The sequence below is a fragment of the Lathyrus oleraceus genome, chromosome 2, assembly GCF_024323335.1.
Source record: "Lathyrus oleraceus cultivar Zhongwan6 chromosome 2, CAAS_Psat_ZW6_1.0, whole genome shotgun sequence".
Classification (NCBI taxonomy): domain Eukaryota; kingdom Viridiplantae; phylum Streptophyta; class Magnoliopsida; order Fabales; family Fabaceae; genus Lathyrus; species Lathyrus oleraceus.
In genome coordinates this window covers 492,647,667-492,673,275 of record NC_066580.1, presented here as the reverse complement: position 1 = coordinate 492,673,275, position 25,609 = coordinate 492,647,667, and positions in this window count along the sequence as shown.

Sequence of the window (25,609 nt, the reverse complement as noted above, 5' to 3'; positions counted from 1 at the left end):
CATTAATTTATGGTATATTATATGTAAAAAAAAAAATATTTTTCTTCTCCATCACCAAATTTTAGGTTTCTTCATCACTAAGCAACAAAGTGAAAAAACTATAAATGAATGATTCGTATTATATATAAATGGGTAACAAGTGATATTACATAATCAAGATCAATATTATTTGTATTTGGCATATTCACATTGTAATATGGTATATTATATGTAATTAAATTCAATAATTTTTTTTTCCGTCACCAAATTTTAGGTTTTTTCATCACTAAGTAACAAAGTTAAACCACTCTAAATTAATGATTCATATTATATATAAATGGTTAACAACTGAAATTACATAATAAAGCTCAATATTATTTTTATTCCTTATATTCACATTATATTATGGTATATTATATGTTAAAAAGAATTTAATATTTTTTTCTCCATCACCAAATTTTAGGTTTCTTCATCACTAAGAAACAAAGTTAAAAAACTATAAATGAATGATTTATATTATATATAAATAGGTAACAAGTTAATTTACATAATCAACATCAACATTATTCGTATTCGGCATATTCACATTGTATTATGGTATATTATATATAAATAAATTCTATAATTTTCTTCTCCATCACCAAATTTTAGGTTTCTTCATCCCGTAGTAACAAATTTAAAGGATTATAAATTAATGATTCATATTATATATAAATGGTTAATAAGTGAAATTACCTAATAAAGCTCAATTATTATTTATATTCTCCGTATTCACATTGTATTATGGTATATTATATGTAAAAAAAACTCAATATTTTTCTTCTCAATCACCAAATTTTAGGTTTCTTCATCACTACGCTACAAAGTGAAAAAAATATAAATGAAAGATTCATGTTATATATAAATGGGTGACAACTTAAATTACATAATCAAGATCAATATATTTTGTATTCGGCATTCACACGCCAAATAAGGGAAAAGAGGGCGCTTATTTTGGCCTATAACAGCGCTTTTAAGCGCCCTCTAAAGTGGCGCTGGCATAGGTAAAGACAGCGCTTTGTTTTCCTGGAGAAAGCGCTCTCTAAAGTGGCCCTTTAAGGGCCACATTATAGTGCGCTTTCAGAAAAAAGCGCCCTCTGGAGTGGTCCATAAAGGGCCACCTTAGAGGGCGCTTTCTGGACAAAGCGCCCTCTAAAGTTGTCAATGTAAAGTGTTTAGAGGGCGCTTCCTACAGAAAGCGCCCTCTAAAGTGTTAGTTATTTTAAAAAAAATTGTTTGAAAAACAGTGGGTATTTAATTTGGAACCTGTTCGCATGCTGCAAAAGTGTAAAATTCATATTGATTTCATCCTTTAATCCAATGTTATACACCATTAATCCATTGATATATACAACATGAATCCATTTATATACAACATTAATCCTCCATATATACAACATTAATATATTGATATTCATGCATGTACAACAACATTCCATACATATATGTACAACAACTACAACCTATATGATTCTATGATCAATAATGAATTGACACAATTCATCCCTCATTTCATCCAAATGAGCTCTTGAGTAAGATTTGTATTCGTCAAAGTACTACAATTAAGAGAATAAAACATATTCATGATTTAGTAACAAATTAGATGAAATATCCGATAATATTACAATAAACCCTAAGTTATTATTCCATACCATTTTTGGGATGTCTATACGATTCAACGCAATGATATCTCTCATAAATCTCAATACAAAAAATCCGCAATCGATCAAATTGTTTTGCTGAGGACACTACACAGAAAAACAAACAATATATATATATATATATATATATATATAGTTAATTTCTTACAAACACTATTATAGGCAAAAAACAAACACTATTATAAGCAAAAATAAGAAACTTAATATATACCTGAACTCTGACCCAGGTAATGTCCTTCCTATTACGATAATTCTTTTTCGATCTAAATTTTAGTATTGCCCTAACAAAATAAAAATGTATATTGAGATCAATCTGACAGACATAATTAAATATACAAATACACACGAATATTTAGGGGAATTTCACTTACGCGTCAACCGTCTTCTTCATACTCGGATATTTACTCCAATTACCCGGTAACGAATCGAGATAATACACCATTAGTCTCGAAAGATCCATAGCAACCAACACCCAGTGACCACTGTAAAATAAAACAAAAATTTAGATGCATGAAAATTTTCTACGTAAAAGATATACATAGATTAGAATGAAATTATTAGAAAGAAAATCTAACCCGTTGCCAGAATTAAACGGTAAAAAATACAAACTGGGTGTAGTATTATCGCCGGCCACCATGAATCTATCGACTAGTTCATTCATTACGGATGTTGGATTTTTCGTTATAAACGTTGTGTTGATACGGGAAGCAGCAATAAAATTGAATCGGTTACACAATTCAGTTCCCCGCATCAATGTGTCATACATATACCTTAAATAGAAACATAATAAACATTAGACTACTCATTGAAATGTGTAAATAAATTGTTCAACTAAGTAAATAATAGATTGATCGGAGTACCATATGTATGTATGAATGACAGCGATGCCCAATTCTTCGTGTTCAAAAAGTTGTTGCATGTCCTCCTTTGCAATTAATTCGGAATGAGCAATTCCGAAAACACCTTCATCCATATCTACACTACGGATGGCGCCGTGCATAATATCTGACTCTTCCACCATTTTCTCAAGACGCATCATAATTTGAGATTTTGTCCCGGACGTCGTTGGAATTTCCTTACTAGCTTTGTCCAACATTTGACCGGGAACCTAAAAATATAAATTAAATCATGACTTTTTGTGATGCAACAGAATCGTTGTGTATATAATTCAATGGGTATATATATTTGTACCTCTTTTTGAGATTTAGGATTTGTTTTTGTCCCGGACTTCGCTGGAATATCCTTACCAGCTTTTTTCAACATTCGACCGGGAACCTAAAAATTCATATAAATTAAATCATGACTTTTTGTGATGCAACAGAATCGTTGTGTATATAATTCAATGGGTATATATATTTGTACCTCTTTTTGAGATTTAGGATTTGTTTTTGTCCCGGACTTCGTTGGAATATCCTTACCAGCTTTTTTCAACATTCGACCGGGAACCTAAAAATTCATATAAATTAAATCATGACTTTTTGTGATGCAACAGAATCGTTGCGTATATAATTCAATGGGTATATATATTTGTACCTCTTTTTGAGATGCAACCGACTCGATGCGTCTTGAAATCCCTTTACCAGCTTTATGTGTGGGTCTTATAGGAGTCTAACATTACCATGTAATAAGGATTGATTAAATATCATAATTGTAGCTGAATTGAAATGTGAATACTAAATATTCATAATCATTTAGAACATATATACCTCGGCATCTGGGAAAATTAGATCTGACGGCCATCCAACAAAGGATCCGACTGCATCTCGCATCAACGTTGTCTCTGAAACAACGTCAGGTAATGGTAGAAGCGCGTCCGTATCTAATACAAGGTCAACCGAAACTTTCATATATCCCACCGGGAGGGGATTATGGTGAAGTAATTCACCCTAAGTGTTGTGCACTTTTCCCTTGCCAACTATGCGATAAGTTGGTGACGATAGATACAGCTGACAAGGTGTAATGCCCTAAACAAATAATAAATATGTTATTGTTAACGTGTATATGTGTCAAGTAAAAAAGTTCTATTTTAATTTCATAATAACATATATAATTACCTCGGGAAATTTCGGTTGACAATTGATACTAGCTCGGTCACTAGTATCTTTTGCCTCGGAACCGCGCCTTTCCTCTCTATACCTTGCATTCTCCTTTTGCAGTTCGAGTACTTGTGCCCTTAACTACACCAAGGTCTCCATCACCTCTTTGTTGGTAGGATTTTTTGTTTTTGGTTTTTTATAAAATGACGACGGAGTCACACCAAAACCCTTACCCCTCACACGACCGGAATATTCAGGAACATTTAGTACTCGACTAAGTAGGCTCCTGCAATCCTGGACCTCGGTTGAAGGTAAGGTTTGGGATAAAGTCTCCTGAAATATTATTAGAGGAGATTAAAAATGAATTATATGTCTAACAAAATTTTCGATATAATTAAAGAAATAATGTTATATATACTTACACATTCGTCATAAACATTTTGAACCGCTTCAACGACAGCCCCATCCTTCCCAACCCGAGCAGCCTTCCACAATACGTGCTCCGGAAGAGATGTTGCGTCACTTTTCTCCTCGGCTAGCTACACATTGAATCAGATTATAAGATCATCAATTATAACATATTGTGACAATGTATAAGCTCATAGCATTTGAATATACTCACAATTCTTTGTTGTAACCGTGCATATCCCGTACGCCCTTTTTTGTACGGATACGCGGGTTTTGATGCCCTTTTCCAATTTTTGTCGCTTACTTCCTGGATAAAAAAGTTTAAGGCATATCAGAACCAAGTAACTTAACAATTGTATAATACCATAATTAATAGACATTACATGGAATTTTTTGTTTCTTCGTTTGGCGACAAAGTTATCCCATTCTTCGGCTGAAATAATCTCCGCATACTTCATTGGTCGTTCTGCTTCAACAAATTTTCCTTCCTCATCCTTGGACAAAAAGGATCGAAATCCTCGGAGTCTTTTTCCGGCCAATTGAATACAATATTTTTGCCGGCTTTCATCGATGTGAAAGGATCTCTAAAAAACATACACATGGAGTGTGCTATTATAAGTAATATTATAACAATATATGGTCAACAAATAGTCAACAAAAAAAACATATAACAATATATGGTAAGTACCTGTATCTCGGACCATATTTTTTCTTTGCCAACCTTCAATTCCGGACTTCTCCAATTATCACATGTAATCGGAATATGTTGTCGAACAAGAAAACCAATGTAACTTGCCAACATTGAACCGTTAGGCTCAATTAGTTGGTCTTCAGCACTCCAATGTACTTCGAATTTTTCACCCTTGTCTCTTGCACGAATGATTGACTTCATAACAATCAATCCTCGTTTGATTTCATTTTCAACATTGTTACGTGATCCACTCGCGTCATGGGTATCGTCTTGGTTACTAGCCATTTTATCTGTAATATAGAAATGATTCAATAAGACCCAAGTAAGACAATGACCATATTCGTGAAGCTACACAAAAAACACATTCATATACCTTCCATTTCTCTCATGTTACAACAATATAAACTCTCTCTTTTTTTCATCATTATTGAATACAAACTCACACACACCTACTGCATACAAAAGACCAATGCAAACTTATGGTGTTTGGAACATGAACAAACTTGCATCCATAATCATCAAACTTCCAAGCACAAGCTCAAACACACTCCAAATGACATCAGTTTTCAATCAGAAATAAAAAACCTTACATAACCATACAATATACAACATTCAGTGATCAAAACCATACACACAAAAATAACAAAAAATGATTTTCAACAAGGTGCTCATGAACACCATATAGTGCTCGTTTGCCCTAAACAACATTAATCAACATAATGCACAAAATGTAAAACTCAGTTTAGAAAATGCCCTAATCAAACACCTGAAAATACAAACTATTGAGAGAAATACCTTCAAGGTGACGGTAACGATGGAGAAGAAAGTGAACAGCGACGGTGGACGCAGATAACTCAGTGAACGTGAACGCAACAGCAGAAAAAGGCGACGACGACGACGACGGTGAGGGAGGGAGAACGAACGGAGGACGAGAGTAATCGCAGTAGAGAGTAATCGCAGTAGAGAGAAAACCCAGTTACGTAAACGAAATAGCATATAGCGAGGGAAAATAAAGAGACATGCAGTATATGTTATAATTTTAATGTTTACTAAAGGGGACCTTAGAGGGCGCTTGTGTAAAAAAAGCGCCCTCTAAAGGGGGCCTAAGAGGGCGCTTCTAAAAGCGCTCTCTAAGGCTTTCCAAAAGCGCCTTATAAACTGGAAATGTACATGGACTGAGAGAGCGCTTTTTTAAAAGCGTCCTCTAAGGGTACCCTTAGAGGGCGCTTTCATAAACGCGCCCTCTATTGGTGTTCCTCCATTTCCTCATTATTTTTTCGCTTCACTTTAGAGGGCGCTTTGTTACAAAAGCGCTCTCTAAAGTGCGCTGTCTATTCCAGTTGTTCGCTCCTTATTTTTTCTCTTCACTTTAGAGTGCGCTTTTGTAATAAAGCGCCCTCTAAGGTGCGCTGTCTATTCCAGTTTTTGGCGTAGTGATTGTCACATTGTATTATGGTATATAATATGTAAACTAATTCAATAATTTTCTTCTCAAACACCAAATTTTAAATTTCTTCATCCCTAAGTAGGAAAGTTAAAGTACTATAAATTAATGATTCAAATTATATATAAATGGTTAATAAGTGAAATTACATAGTAAAACTCAATTTTATTTGTATTCGTCATATTCACATTAATTTATGGTATATTATATGTAAAAAAATTAATATTTTTCTTCTCCATCGCCAAATTTTAGGTTTCTTCATCACTAAGCAACAAAGTGAAAAAACTATAAATGAATGATTCATATTATATATAAATGGGTAACAAGTGAAATTACATAATCAAGATCAATATTATTTGTATTTGGCATATTCACATTGTAATATGGTATATTATATGTAAATAAATTCAATAATTTTCTTCTCCATCACAAAATTTTAGGTTTCTTCATCACTAAGTAACAAAGTTAAACGACTATAAATTAATGATTCATATTATATATAAATGGTTAATAACTGAAATTACATAATAAAGATCAATATTATTTTTATTCCTTATATTCACATTATATTATAGTATATTATATGTTAAAAAGAATTTAATATTTTTTTTCTCCATCAACAAATTTTAGTTTTCTTCATCACTAGGCAACAAAGTTAAAAAACTATAAATGAATGATTCATATTATATATAAATAGGTAACAAGTGAATTTACATAATAAACATCAACATTATTCGTATTCGGCATATTCACATGGTATTATGGTATATTATATGTAAATAAATTCAATAATTTTCTTCTCAATCACCAAATTTTAGGTTTCTTCATCACTAAGTAACAAAGTTAAATGACTATAAATTAATTATTCATATTATATATAAATGGTTAATAAGTGAAATTACATAATAAAACTCAATTTTATTTGTATTCGCCATATTCACATTGTATTATGGTGTATTATATGTAAAAAAAACTCAATATTTTGCTTCTCCATCACCAAATTTTAGGCTTCTTCATCACTAAGAAACAAAGTTAAAAAACTATAAATATATGATTCATATTATATATAAATGGGAAGAAAGTGAAATTACAAAATCAAGATCAATATTATTTGTATTTCGCATATTCACATTGTAATATGGTATATTATATGTAGATAAATTCAATAATTTTCTTCTCCATCGCCAAATTTTAGGTTTCTTCATCACCAAGTAACAAAGTTAAACGACTATAAATTAATGATTCATATTATATACAAATGGTTAATAAGTGAAGTTATGTAATAAAGGTCAATATTATTTGTATTCCTTATATTCACATTATATTATGGTATATTATATGTAAAAAAAAATTAATATTTTTTTCTCCATCACAAAATTTTAGGTTTCTTCATCAATTAGCAACAAAGTGAAAAAAAACTATAAATGAAGGATTCATATTATATATAAATAGGTAACAAGTGAATTTACATATTCAAGATCAACATTATTCGTATTCGGCATATTCACATTGTATTATGGTATATTATATATAAATTAATTCAATAATTTTCTTCTCCATCCCCAAATTTTAGGTTTCTTCATCACTAAGTAACAAAGTTGAAGGACTATAAATTAAGTATTCATATTATATATAAATGCTTAATAAGTGAAATTACGTAATAAAACGAAAATTTATTTCGCCATATTCACATTCTATTATGGTGTATTATATGTAAAAAAAAACTCAATATTTTTCTTCTCCATCACCAAATTTTAGGTTTCTTCATCACTAAGAAACAACGTTAAAAAACTATAAATGAATGATTCATATTATATATAAATGGGTAACAAGTGAAATTAAAAAATCAAGCTCAATATTATTTGTATTCCTTATATTCACATTATATTATGGTATATTATATGTAAATAAATTCTATAATTTTCTTCTCCATCACAAAATTTTAAGTTTCTTCATCTTTAAGAAACAAATTTAAAGGATTATAAATTAATGATTCATATTATATATAAACGGTTATTAAGTCAAATTACGTAATAAAGCTCAATTGTAATTGTATTTGTCATATTCACATTATTATGGTATATTATATGTAAAAAAAATTATTTTCTGCTCCATCACCAAATTTTAGGTTTCTTCATCACTAAGCAACAAAGTGAAAAAACTATAAATGAATGATTCATATTATATATAAATGGGTAACAAGTGAAATTACATAATCAAGATCAATATTATTTGTATTCGGCATATTCACATTGTATTATGGTATATTAAATGTAAATAAATTCAATAATTTTCTTCTCCAACACCAAATTTTAGTTTTCTTCATCCCTAAGTAGAAAAGTTAAAGTACTATAAATTAATGATTCATATTATATATAAATAGTTAATAAGTGAAATTACATAATAAAACTCAATTTTATTTGTATTCGTCATATTCACATTAATTTATGGTATATTATATGTAAAAAAAATTAATATTTTTCTTCTCCATCACCAAATTTTAGGTTTCTTCATCACTAAGCAACAAAGTGAAAAAACTATAAATGAATGATTCATATTATATATAAATGGGTAACAAGTGAAATTACATAATCAAGATCAATATTATTTGTATTTGGCATATTCACATTGTAATATGGTATATTATATGTAATTAAATTCAATAATTTTCTTTTCCATCACCAAATTTTAGGTTTCTTCATCACTAAGTAACAAAGTTAAACCACTATAAATTAATGATTCATATTATATATAAATGGTTAACAACTGAAATTACATAATAAAGCTCAATATTATTTTTATTCCTTATATTCACATTATATTATGGTATATTATATGTTAAAAAGAATTTAATATTTTTTTTCTCATCACCAAATTTTAGGTTTCTTCAATACTAAGCAACAAAGTTAAAAAAACTATAAATGAATGATTCATATTATATATAAATAGGTAACAAGTGAATTTACATAATCAACATCAACATTATTCGTATTCGGCATATTCACATTGTATTATGGTATATTATATGTAAATAAATTCAATAATTTTCTTCTCCAACACCAAATTTTAGTTTTCTTCATCCCTAAGTAGAAAAGTTAAAGTACTATAAATTAATGATTCATATTATATATAAATAGTTAATAAGTGAAATTACATAATAAAACTCAATTTTATTTGTATTCGTCATATTCACATTAATTTATGGTATATTATATGTAAAAAAATTAATATTTTTCTTCTCCATCACCAAATTTTAGGTTTCTTCATCACTAAGCAACAAAGTGAAAAAACTATAAATGAATGATTCATATTATATATAAATGGGTAACAAGTGAAATTACATAATCAAGATCAATATTATTTGTATTTGGCATATTCACATTGTAATATGGTATATTATATGTAATTAAATTCAATAATTTTCTTTCCATCACCAAATTTTAGGTTTCTTCATCACTAAGTAACAAAGTTAAACCACTATAAATTAATGATTCATATTATATATAAATGGTTAACAACTGAAATTACATAATAAAGCTCAATATTATTTTTATTCCTTATATTCACATTATATTATGGTATATTATATGTTAAAAAGAATTTAATATTTTTTTTCTCCATCACCAAATTTTAGGTTTCTTCAATACTAAGCAACAAAGTTAAAAAAACTATAAATGAATGATTCATATTATATATAAATAGGTAACAAGTGAATTTACATAATCAACATCAACATTATTCGTATTCGGCATATTCACATTGTATTATGGTATATTATATGTAAATAAATTCAATAATTTTCTTCTCCAACACCAAATTTTAGTTTTCTTCATCCCTAAGTAGAAAAGTTAAAGTACTATAAATTAATGATTCATATTATATATAAATAGTTAATAAGTGAAATTACATAATAAAACTCAATTTTATTTGTATTCGTCATATTCACATTAATTTATGGTATATTATATGTAAAAAAAATTAATATTTTTCTTCTCCATCACCAAATTTTAGGTTTCTTCATCACTAAGCAACAAAGTGAAAAAACTATAAATGAATGATTCATATTATATATAAATGGGTAACAAGTGAAATTACATAATCAAGATCAATATTATTTGTATTTGGCATATTCACATTGTAATATGGTATATTATATGTAATTAAATTCAATAATTTTCTTTTCCATCACCAAATTTTAGGTTTCTTCATCACTAAGTAACAAAGTTAAACCACTATAAATTAATGATTCATATTATATATAAATGGTTAACAACTGAAATTACATAATAAAGCTCAATATTATTTTTATTCCTTATATTCACATTATATTATGGTATATTATATGTTAAAAAGAATTTAATATTTTTTTTCTCCATCACCAAATTTTAGGTTTCTTCAATACTAAGCAACAAAGTTAAAAAAACTATAAATGAATGATTCATATTATATATAAATAGGTAACAAGTGAATTTACATAATCAACATCAACATTATTCGTATTCGGCATATTCACATTGTATTATGGTATATTATATGTAAATAAATTCAATAATTTTCTTCTCCAACACCAAATTTTAGTTTTCTTCATCCCTAAGTAGAAAAGTTAAAGTACTATAAATTAATGATTCATATTATATATAAATAGTTAATAAGTGAAATTACATAATAAAACTCAATTTTATTTGTATTCGTCATATTCACATTAATTTATGGTATATTATATGTAAAAAAATTAATATTTTTCTTCTCCATCACCAAATTTTAGGTTTCTTCATCACTAAGCAACAAAGTGAAAAAACTATAAATGAATGATTCATATTATATATAAATGGGTAACAAGTGAAATTACATAATCAAGATCAATATTATTTGTATTTGGCATATTCACATTGTAATATGGTATATTATATGTAATTAAATTCAATAATTTTCTTTTCCATCACCAAATTTTAGGTTTCTTCATCACTAAGTAACAAAGTTAAACCACTATAAATTAATGATTCATATTATATATAAATGGTTAACAACTGAAATTACATAATAAAGCTCAATATTATTTTTATTCCTTATATTCACATTATATTATGGTATATTATATGTTAAAAAGAATTTAATATTTTTTTTCTCCATCACCAAATTTTAGGTTTCTTCAATACTAAGCAACAAAGTTAAAAAAACTATAAATGAATGATTCATATTATATATAAATAGGTAACAAGTGAATTTACATAATCAACATCAACATTATTCGTATTCGGCATATTCACATTGTATTATGGTATATTATATGTAAATAAATTCAATAATTTCTTCTCCAACACCAAATTTTAGTTTTCTTCATCCCTAAGTAGAAAAGTTAAAGTACTATAAATTAATGATTCATATTATATATAAATAGTTAATAAGTGAAATTACATAATAAAACTCAATTTTATTTGTATTCGTCATATTCACATTAATTTATGGTATATTATATGTAAAAAAATTAATATTTTTCTTCTCCATCACCAAATTTTAGGTTTCTTCATCACTAAGCAACAAAGTGAAAAAACTATAAATGAATGATTCATATTATATATAAATGGGTAACAAGTGAAATTACATAATCAAGATCAATATTATTTGTATTTGGCATATTCACATTGTAATATGGTATATTATATGTAATTAAATTCAATAATTTTCTTTTCCATCACCAAATTTTAGGTTTCTTCATCACTAAGTAACAAAGTTAAACCACTATAAATTAATGATTCATATTATATATAAATGGTTAACAACTGAAATTACATAATAAAGCTCAATATTATTTTTATTCCTTATATTCACATTATATTATGGTATATTATATGTTAAAAAGAATTTAATATTTTTTTTCCATCACCAAATTTTAGGTTTCTTCAATACTAAGCAACAAAGTTAAAAAAACTATAAATGAATGATTCATATTATATATAAATAGGTAACAAGTGAATTTACATAATCAACATCAACATTATTCGTATTCGGCCTATTCACATTTTATTATGGTATATTATATGTAAATAAATTCAATAATTTTCTTCTCCAACACCAAATTTTAGTTTTCTTCATCCCTAAGTAGAAAAGTTAAAGTACTATAAATTAATGATTCCTATTATATATAAATAGTTAATAAGTGAAATTACATAATAAAACTCAATTTTATTTGTATTCGTCATATTCACATTAATTTATGGTATATTATATGTAAAAAAATTAATATTTTTCTTCTCCATCACCAAATTTTAGGTTTCTTCATCACTAAGCAACAAAGTGAAAAAACTATAAATGAATGATTCATATTATATATAAATGGGTAACAAGTGAAATTACATAATCAAGATCAATATTATTTGTATTTGGCATATTCACATTGTAATATGGTATATTATATGTAATTAAATTCAATAATTTTCTTTTCCATCACCAAATTTTAGGTTTCTTCATCACTAAGTAACAAAGTTAAACCACTATAAATTAATGATTCATATTATATATAAATGGTTAACAACTGAAATTACATAATAAAGCTCAATATTATTTTTATTCCTTATATTCACATTATATTATGGTATATTATATGTTAAAAAGAATTTAATATTTTTTTTCTCCATCACCAAATTTTAGGTTTCTTCAATACTAAGCAACAAAGTTAAAAAAACTATAAATGAATGATTCATATTATATATAAATAGGTAACAAGTGAATTTACATAATCAACATCAACATTATTCGTATTCGGCATATTCACATTGTATTATGGTATATTATATGTAAATAAATTCAATAATTTTCTTCTCCAACACCAAATTTTAGTTTTCTTCATCCCTAAGTAGAAAAGTTAAAGTACTATAAATTAATGATTCATATTATATATAAATAGTTAATAAGTGAAATTACATAATAAAACTCAATTTTATTTGTATTCGTCATATTCACATTAATTTATGGTATATTATATGTAAAAAAATTAATATTTTTCTTCTCCATCACCAAATTTTAGGTTTCTTCATCACTAAGCAACAAAGTGAAAAAACTATAAATGAATGATTCATATTATATATAAATGGGTAACAAGTGAAATTACATAATCAAGATCAATATTATTTGTATTTGGCATATTCACATTGTAATATGGTATATTATATGTAATTAAATTCAATAATTTTCTTTTCCATCACCAAATTTTAGGTTTCTTCATCACTAAGTAACAAAGTTAAACCACTATAAATTAATGATTCATATTATATATAAATGGTTAACAACTGAAATTACATAATAAAGCTCAATATTATTTTTATTCCTTATATTCACATTATATTATGGTATATTATATGTTAAAAAGAATTTAATATTTTTTTTCTCCATCACCAAATTTTAGGTTTCTTCAATACTAAGCAACAAAGTTAAAAAAACTATAAATGAATGATTCATATTATATATAAATAGGTAACAAGTGAATTTACATAATCAACATCAACATTATTCGTATTCGGCATATTCACATTGTATTATGGTATATTATATGTAAATAAATTCAATAATTTTCTTCTCCAACACCAAATTTTAGTTTTCTTCATCCCTAAGTAGAAAAGTTAAAGTACTATAAATTAATGATTCATATTATATATAAATAGTTAATAAGTGAAATTACATAATAAAACTCAATTTTATTTGTATTCGTCATATTCACATTAATTTATGGTATATTATATGTAAAAAAATTAATATTTTTCTTCTCCATCACCAAATTTTAGGTTTCTTCATCACTAAGCAACAAAGTGAAAAAACTATAAATGAATGATTCATATTATATATAAATGGGTAACAAGTGAAATTACATAATCAAGATCAATATTATTTGTATTTGGCATATTCACATTGTAATATGGTATATTATATGTAATTAAATTCAATAATTTTCTTTTCCATCACCAAATTTTAGGTTTCTTCATCACTAAGTAACAAAGTTAAACCACTATAAATTAATGATTCATATTATATATAAATGGTTAACAACTGAAATTACATAATAAAGCTCAATATTATTTTTATTCCTTATATTCACATTATATTATGGTATATTATATGTTAAAAAGAATTTAATATTTTTTTTCTCCATCACCAAATTTTAGGTTTCTTCAATACTAAGCAACAAAGTTAAAAAAACTATAAATGAATGATTCATATTATATATAAATAGGTAACAAGTGAATTTACATAATCAACATCAACATTATTCGTATTCGGCATATTCACATTGTATTATGGTATATTATATGTAAATAAATTCAATAATTTTCTTCTCCAACACCAAATTTTAGTTTTCTTCATCCCTAAGTAGAAAAGTTAAAGTACTATAAATTAATGATTCATATTATATATAAATAGTTAATAAGTGAAATTACATAATAAAACTCAATTTTATTTGTATTCGTCATATTCACATTAATTTATGGTATATTATATGTAAAAAAATTAATATTTTTCTTCTCCATCACCAAATTTTAGGTTTCTTCATCACTAAGCAACAAAGTGAAAAAACTATAAATGAATGATTCATATTATATATAAATGGGTAACAAGTGAAATTACATAATCAAGATCAATATTATTTGTATTTGGCATATTCACATTGTAATATGGTATATTATATGTAATTAAATTCAATAATTTTCTTTTCCATCACCAAATTTTAGGTTTCTTCATCACTAAGTAACAAAGTTAAACCACTATAAATTAATGATTCATATTATATATAAATGGTTAACAACTGAAATTACATAATAAAGCTCAATATTATTTTTATTCCTTATATTCACATTATATTATGGTATATTATATGTTAAAAAGAATTTAATATTTTTTTTCTCCATCACCAAATTTTAGGTTTCTTCAATACTAAGCAACAAAGTTAAAAAAACTATAAATGAATGATTCATATTATATATAAATAGGTAACAAGTGAATTTACATAATCAACATCAACATTATTCGTATTCGGCATATTCACATTGTATTATGGTATATTATATGTAAATAAATTCAATAATTTTCTTCTCCAACACCAAATTTTAGTTTTCTTCATCCCTAAGTAGAAAAGTTAAAGTACTATAAATTAATGATTCATATTATATATAAATAGTTAATAAGTGAAATTACATAATAAAACTCAATTTTATTTGTATTCGTCATATTCACATTAATTTATGGTATATTATATGTAAAAAAATTAATATTTTTCTTCTCCATCACCAAATTTTAGGTTTCTTCATCACTAAGCAACAAAGTGAAAAAACTATAAATGAATGATTCATATTATATATAAATGGGTAACAAGTGAAATTACATAATCAAGATCAATATTATTTGTATTTGGCATATTCACATTGTAATATGGTATATTATATGTAATTAAATTCAATAATTTTCTTTTCCATCACCAAATTTTAGGTTTCTTCATCACTAAGTAACAAAGTTAAACCACTATAAATTAATGATTCATATTATATATAAATGGTTAACAACTGAAATTACATAATAAAGCTCAATATTATTTTTATTCCTTATATTCACATTATATTATGGTATATTATATGTTAAAAAGAATTTAATATTTTTTTTCTCCATCACCAAATTTTAGGTTTCTTCAATACTAAGCAACAAAGTTAAAAAAACTATAAATGAATGATTCATATTATATATAAATAGGTAACAAGTGAATTTACATAATCAACATCAACATTATTCGTATTCGGCATATTCACATTGTATTATGGTATATTATATGTAAATAAATTCAATAATTTTCTTCTCCAACACCAAATTTTAGTTTTCTTCATCCCTAAGTAGAAAAGTTAAAGTACTATAAATTAATGATTCATATTATATATAAATAGTTAATAAGTGAAATTACATAATAAAACTCAATTTTATTTGTATTCGTCATATTCACATTAATTTATGGTATATTATATGTAAAAAAATTAATATTTTTCTTCTCCATCACCAAATTTTAGGTTTCTTCATCACTAAGCAACAAAGTGAAAAAACTATAAATGAATGATTCATATTATATATAAATGGGTAACAAGTGAAATTACATAATCAAGATCAATATTATTTGTATTTGGCATATTCACATTGTAATATGGTATATTATATGTAATTAAATTCAATAATTTTCTTTTCCATCACCAAATTTTAGGTTTCTTCATCACTAAGTAACAAAGTTAAACCACTATAAATTAATGATTCATATTATATATAAATGGTTAACAACTGAAATTACATAATAAAGCTCAATATTATTTTTATTCCTTATATTCACATTATATTATGGTATATTATATGTTAAAAAGAATTTAATATTTTTTTTCTCCATCACCAAATTTTAGGTTTCTTCAATACTAAGCAACAAAGTTAAAAAAACTATAAATGAATGATTCATATTATATATAAATAGGTAACAAGTGAATTTACATAATCAACATCAACATTATTCGTATTCGGCATATTCACATTGTATTATGGTATATTATATGTAAATAAATTCAATAATTTTCTTCTCCAACACCAAATTTTAGTTTTCTTCATCCCTAAGTAGAAAAGTTAAAGTACTATAAATTAATGATTCATATTATATATAAATAGTTAATAAGTGAAATTACATAATAAAACTCAATTTTATTTGTATTCGTCATATTCACATTAATTTATGGTATATTATATGTAAAAAAATTAATATTTTTCTTCTCCATCACCAAATTTTAGGTTTCTTCATCACTAAGCAACAAAGTGAAAAAACTATAAATGAATGATTCATATTATATATAAATGGGTAACAAGTGAAATTACATAATCAAGATCAATATTATTTGTATTTGGCATATTCACATTGTAATATGGTATATTATATGTAATTAAATTCAATAATTTTCTTTTCCATCACCAAATTTTAGGTTTCTTCATCACTAAGTAACAAAGTTAAACCACTATAAATTAATGATTCATATTATATATAAATGGTTAACAACTGAAATTACATAATAAAGCTCAATATTATTTTTATTCCTTATATTCACATTATATTATGGTATATTATATGTTAAAAAGAATTTAATATTTTTTTTCTCCATCACCAAATTTTAGGTTTCTTCAATACTAAGCAACAAAGTTAAAAAAACTATAAATGAATGATTCATATTATATATAAATAGGTAACAAGTGAATTTACATAATCAACATCAACATTATTCGTATTCGGCATATTCACATTGTATTATGGTATATTATATGTAAATAAATTCAATAATTTTCTTCTCCAACACCAAATTTTAGTTTTCTTCATCCCTAAGTAGAAAAGTTAAAGTACTATAAATTAATGATTCATATTATATATAAATAGTTAATAAGTGAAATTACATAATAAAACTCAATTTTATTTGTATTCGTCATATTCACATTAATTTATGGTATATTATATGTAAAAAAATTAATATTTTTCTTCTCCATCACCAAATTTTAGGTTTCTTCATCACTAAGCAACAAAGTGAAAAAACTATAAATGAATGATTCATATTATATATAAATGGGTAACAAGTGAAATTACATAATCAAGATCAATATTATTTGTATTTGGCATATTCACATTGTAATATGGTATATTATATGTAATTAAATTCAATAATTTTCTTTTCCATCACCAAATTTTAGGTTTCTTCATCACTAAGTAACAAAGTTAAACCACTATAAATTAATGATTCATATTATATATAAATGGTTAACAACTGAAATTACATAATAAAGCTCAATATTATTTTTATTCCTTATATTCACATTATATTATGGTATATTATATGTTAAAAAGAATTTAATATTTTTTTTCTCCATCACCAAATTTTAGGTTTCTTCAATACTAAGCAACAAAGTTAAAAAAACTATAAATGAATGATTCATATTATATATAAATAGGTAACAAGTGAATTTACATAATCAACATCAACATTATTCGTATTCGGCATATTCACATTGTATTATGGTATATTATATGTAAATAAATTCAATAATTTTCTTCTCCAACACCAAATTTTAGTTTTCTTCATCCCTAAGTAGAAAAGTTAAAGTACTATAAATTAATGATTCATATTATATATAAATAGTTAATAAGTGAAATTACATAATAAAACTCAATTTTATTTGTATTCGTCATATTCACATTAATTTATGGTATATTATATGTAAAAAAATTAATATTTTTCTTCTCCATCACCAAATTTTAGGTTTCTTCATCACTAAGCAACAAAGTGAAAAAACTATAAATGAATGATTCATATTATATATAAATGGGTAACAAGTGAAATTACATAATCAAGATCAATATTATTTGTATTTGGCATATTCACATTGTAATATGGTATATTATATGTAATTAAATTCAATAATTTTCTTTTCCATCACCAAATTTTAGGTTTCTTCATCACTAAGTAACAAAGTTAAACCACTATAAATTAATGATTCATATTATATATAAATGGTTAACAACTGAAATTACATAATAAAGCTCAATATTATTTTTATTCCTTATATTCACATTATATTATGGTATATTATATGTTAAAAAGAATTTAATATTTTTTTTCTCCATCACCAAATTTTAGGTTTCTTCAATACTAAGCAACAAAGTTAAAAAAACTATAAATGAATGATTCATATTATATATAAATAGGTAACAAGTGAATTTACATAATCAACATCAACATTATTCGTATTCGGCATATTCACATTGTATTATGGTATATTATATGTAAATAAATTCAATAATTTTCTTCTCCAACACCAAATTTTAGTTTTCTTCATCCCTAAGTAGAAAAGTTAAAGTACTATAAATTAATGATTCATATTATATATAAATAGTTAATAAGTGAAATTACATAATAAAACTCAATTTTATTTGTATTCGTCATATTCACATTAATTTATGGTATATTATATGTAAAAAAAATTAATATTTTTCTTCTCCATCACCAAATTTTAGGTTTCTTCATCACTAAGCAACAAAGTGAAAAAACTATAAATGAATGATTCATATTATATATAAATGGGTAACAAGTGAAATTACATAATCAAGATCAATATTATTTGTATTTGGCATATTCACATTGTAATATGGTATATTATATGTAATTAAATTCAATAATTTTCTTTTCCATCACCAAATTTTAGGTTTCTTCATCACTAAGTAACAAAGTTAAACCACTATAAATTAATGATTCATATTATATATAAATGGTTAACAACTGAAATTACATAATAAAGCTCAATATTATTTTTATTCCTTATATTCACATTATATTATGGTATATTATATGTTAAAAAGAATTTAATATTTTTTTCTCCATCACCAAATTTTAGGTTTCTTCAATACTAAGCAACAAAGTTAAAAAAACTATAAATGAATGATTCATATTATATATAAATAGGTAACAAGTGAATTTACATAATCAACATCAACATTATTCGTATTCGGCATATTCACATTGTATTATGGTATATTATATGTAAATAAATTCAATAATTTTCTTCTCCAACACCAAATTTTAGTTTTCTTCATCCCTAAGTAGAAAAGTTAAAGTACTATAAATTAATGATTCATATTATATATAAATAGTTAATAAGTGAAATTACATAATAAAACTCAATTTTATTTGTATTCGTCATATTCACATTAATTTATGGTATATTATATGTAAAAAAATTAATATTTTTCTTCTCCATCACCAAATTTTAGGTTTCTTCATCACTAAGCAACAAAGTGAAAAAACTATAAATGAATGATTCATATTATATATAAATGGGTAACAAGTGAAATTACATAATCAAGATCAATATTATTTGTATTTGGCATATTCACATTGTAATATGGTATATTATATGTAATTAAATTCAATAATTTTCTTTTCCATCACCAAATTTTAGGTTTCTTCATCACTAAGTAACAAAGTTAAACCACTATAAATTAATGATTCATATTATATATAAATGGTTAACAACTGAAATTACATAATAAAGCTCAATATTATTTTTATTCCTTATATTCACATTATATTATGGTATATTATATGTTAAAAAGAATTTAATATTTTTTTTCTCCATCACCAAATTTTAGGTTTCTTCAATACTAAGCAACAAAGTTAAAAAAACTATAAATGAATGATTCATATTATATATAAATAGGTAACAAGTGAATTTACATAATCAACATCAACATTATTCGTATTCGGCATATTCACATTGTATTATGGTATATTATATGTAAATAAATTCAATAACTTTCTTCTCCAACACCAAATTTTAGGTTTCTTCATCCCTAGGTAGAAAAGTTAAAGTACTATAAATTAATGATTCATATTATATATAAATAGTTAATAAGTGAAATTACATAATAAAACTCAATTTTATTTGTATTCGTCATATTCACATTAATTTATGGTATATTATATGTAAAAAAATTAATATTTTTCTTCTCCATCACCAAATTTTAGGTTTCTTCATCACTAAGCAACAAAGTGAAAAAACTATAAATGAATGATTCATATTATATATAAATGGGTAACAAGTGAAATTACATAATCAAGATCAATATTATTTGTATTTGGCATATTCACATTGTAATATGGTATATTATATGTAATTAAATTCAATAATTTTCTTCTCCATCACCAAATTTTAGGTTTCTTCATCACTAAGTAACAAAGTTAAACCACTATAAATTAATGATTCATATTATATATAAATGGTTAACAACTGAAATTACATAATAAAGCTCAATATTATTTTTATTCCTTATATTCACATTATATTATGGTATATTATATGTTAAAAAGAATTTAATATTTTTTTCTCCATCCCCAAATTTTAGGTTTCTTCAATACTAAGCAACAAAGTTTAAAAAACTATAAATGAATGATTCATATTATATATAAATAGGTAACAAGTGAATTTACATAATCAACATCAACATTATTCGTATTCGGCATATTCACATTGTATTATGGTATATTATATGTAAATAAATTCAATAACTTTCTTCTCCAACACCAAATTTTAGGTTTCTTCATCCCTAGGTAGAAAAGTTAAAGTACTATAAATTAATGATTCATATTATATATAAATAGTTAATAAGTGAAATTACATAATAAAACTCAATTTTATTTGTATTCGTCATATTCACATTAATTTATGGTATATTATATGTAAAAAAAATTAATATTTTTCTTCTCCATCACCAAATTTTAGGTTTCTTCATCACTAAGCAACAAAGTGAAAAAACTATAAATGAATGATTCATATTATATATAAATGGGTAACAAGTGAAATTACATAATCAAGATCAATATTATTTGTATTTGGCATATTCACATTGTAATATGGTATATTATATGTAATTAAATTCAATAATTTTCTTTTCCATCACCAAATTTTAGGTTTCTTCATCACTAAGTAACAAAGTTAAACCACTATAAATTAATGATTCATATTATATATAAATGGTTAACAACTGAAATTACATAATAAAGCTCAATATTATTTTTATTCCTTATATTCACATTATATTATGGTATATTATATGTTAAAAAGAATTTAATATTTTTTTTCTCCATCACCAAATTTTAGGTTTCTTCAATACTAAGCAACAAAGTTAAAAAAACTATAAATGAATGATTCATATTATATATAAATAGGTAACAAGTGAATTTACATAATCAACATCAACATTATTCGTATTCGGCATATTCACATTGTATTATGGTATATTATATGTAAATAAATTCAATAATTTTCTTCTCCAACACCAAATTTTAGTTTTCTTCATCCCTAAGTAGAAAAGTTAAAGTACTATAAATTAATGATTCATATTATATATAAATAGTTAATAAGTGAAATTACATAATAAAACTCAATTTTATTTGTATTCGTCATATTCACATTAATTTATGGTATATTATATGTAAAAAAATTAATATTTTTCTTCTCCATCACCAAATTTTAGGTTTCTTCATCACTAAGCAACAAAGTGAAAAAACTATAAATGAATGATTCATATTATATATAAATGGGTAACAAGTGAAATTACATAATCAAGATCAATATTATTTGTATTTGGCATATTCACATTGTAATATGGTATATTATATGTAATTAAATTCAATAATTTTCTTTTCCATCACCAAATTTTAGGTTTCTTCATCACTAAGTAACAAAGTTAAACCACTATAAATTAATGATTCATATTATATATAAATGGTTAACAACTGAAATTACATAATAAAGCTCAATATTATTTTTATTCCTTATATTCACATTATATTATGGTATATTATATGTTAAAAAGAATTTAATATTTTTTTTCTCCATCACCAAATTTTAGGTTTCTTCAATACTAAGCAACAAAGTTAAAAAAACTATAAATGAATGATTCATATTATATATAAATAGGTAACAAGTGAATTTACATAATCAACATCAACATTATTCGTATTCGGCATATTCACATTGTATTATGGTATATTATATGTAAATAAATTCAATAACTTTCTTCTCCAACACCAAATTTTAGGTTTCTTCATCCCTAGGTAGAAAAGTTAAAGTACTATAAATTAATGATTCATATTATATATAAATAGTTAATAAGTGAAATTACATAATAAAACTCAATTTTATTTGTATTCGTCATATTCACATTAATTTATGGTATATTATATGTAAAAAAATTAATATTTTTCTTCTCCATCACCAAATTTTAGGTTTCTTCATCACTAAGCAACAAAGTGAAAAAACTATAAATGAATGATTCATATTATATATAAATGGGTAACAAGTGAAATTACATAATCAAGATCAATATTATTTGTATTTGGCATATTCACATTGTAATATGGTATATTATATGTAATTAAATTCAATAATTTTCTTCTCCATCACCAAATTTTAGGTTTCTTCATCACTAAGTAACAAAGTTAAACCACTATAAATTAATGATTCATATTATATATAAATGGTTAACAACTGAAATTACATAATAAAGCTCAATATTATTTTTATTCCTTATACTCACATTATATTATGGTATATTATATGTTAAAAAGAATTTAATATTTTTTTTCTCCATCACCAAATTTTAGGTTTCTTCAATACTAAGCAACAAAGTTTAAAAAACTATAAATGAATGATTCATATTATATATAAATAGGTAACAAGTGAATTTACATAATCAACATCAACATTATTCGTATTCGGCATATTCACATTGTATTATGGTATATTATATGTAAATAAATTCAATAACTTTCTTCTCCAACACCAAATTTTAGGTTTCTTCATCCCTAGGTAGAAAAGTTAAAGTACTATAAATTAATGATTCATATTATATATAAATAGTTAATAAGTGAAATTACATAATAAAACTCAATTTTATTTGTATTCGTCATATTCACATTAATTTATGGTATATTATATGTAAAAAAATTAATATTTTTCTTCTCCATCACCAAATTTTAGGTTTCTTCATCACTAAGCAACAAAGTGAAAAAACTATAAATGAATGATTCATATTATATATAAATGGGTAACAAGTGAAATTACATAATCAAGATCAATATTATTTGTATTTGGCATATTCACATTGTAATATGGTATATTATATGTAATTAAATTCAATAATTTTCTTCTCCATCACCAAATTTTAGGTTTCTTCATCACTAAGTAACAAAGTTAAACCACTATAAATTAATGATTCATATTATATATAAATGGTTAACAACTGAAATTACATAATAAAGCTCAATATTATTTTTATTCCTTATACTCACATTATATTATGGTATATTATATGTTAAAAAGAATTTAATATTTTTTTTCTCCATCACCAAATTTTAGGTTTCTTCAATACTAAGCAACAAAGTTAAAAAAACTATAAATGAATGATTCATATTATATATAAATAGGTAACAAGTGAATTTACATAATCAACATCAACATTATTCGTATTCGGCATATTCACATTGTATTATGGTATATTATATGTAAATAAATTCAATAATTTTCTTCTCCAACACCAAATTTTAGTTTTCTTCATCCCTAAGTAGAAAAGTTAAAGTACTATAAATTAATGATTCATATTATATATAAATAGTTAATAAGTGAAATTACATAATAAAACTCAATTTTATTTGTATTCGTCATATTCACATTAATTTATGGTATATTATATGTAAAAAAATTAATATTTTTCTTCTCCATCACCAAATTTTAGGTTTCTTCATCACTAAGCAACAAAGTGAAAAAACTATAAATGAATGATTCATATTATATATAAATGGGTAACAAGTGAAATTACATAATCAAGATCAATATTATTTGTATTTGGCATATTCACATTGTAATATGGTATATTATATGTAATTAAATTCAATAATTTTCTTCTCCATCACCAAATTTTAGGTTTCTTCATCACTAAGTAACAAAGTTAAACCACTATAAATTAATGATTCATATTATATATAAATGGTTAACAACTGAAATTACATAATAAAGCTCAATATTATTTTTATTCCTTATATTCACATTATATTATGGTATATTATATGTTAAAAAGAATTTAATATTTTTTTCTCCATCACCAAATTTTAGGTTTCTTCAATACTAAGCAACAAAGTTAAAAAAACTATAAATGAATGATTCATATTATATATAAATAGGTAACAAGTGAATTTACATAATCAACATCAACATTATTCGTATTCGGCATATTCACATTGTATTATGGTATATTATATGTAAATAAATTCAATAATTTTCTTCTCCAACACCAAATTTTAGTTTTCTTCATCCCTAAGTAGAAAAGTTAAAGTACTATAAATTAATGATTCATATTATATATAAATAGTTAATAAGTGAAATTACATAATAAAACTCAATTTTATTTGTATTCGTCATATTCACATTAATTTATGGTATATTATATGTAAAAAAATTAATATTTTTCTTCTCCATCACCAAATTTTAGGTTTCTTCATCACTAAGCAACAAAGTGAAAAAACTATAAATGAATGATTCATATTATATATAAATGGGTAACAAGTGAAATTACATAATCAAGATCAATATTATTTGTATTTGGCATATTCACATTGTAATATGGTATATTATATGTAATTAAATTCAATAATTTTCTTCTCCATCACCAAATTTTAGGTTTCTTCATCACTAAGTAACAAAGTTAAACCACTATAAATTAATGATTCATATTATATATAAATGGTTAACAACT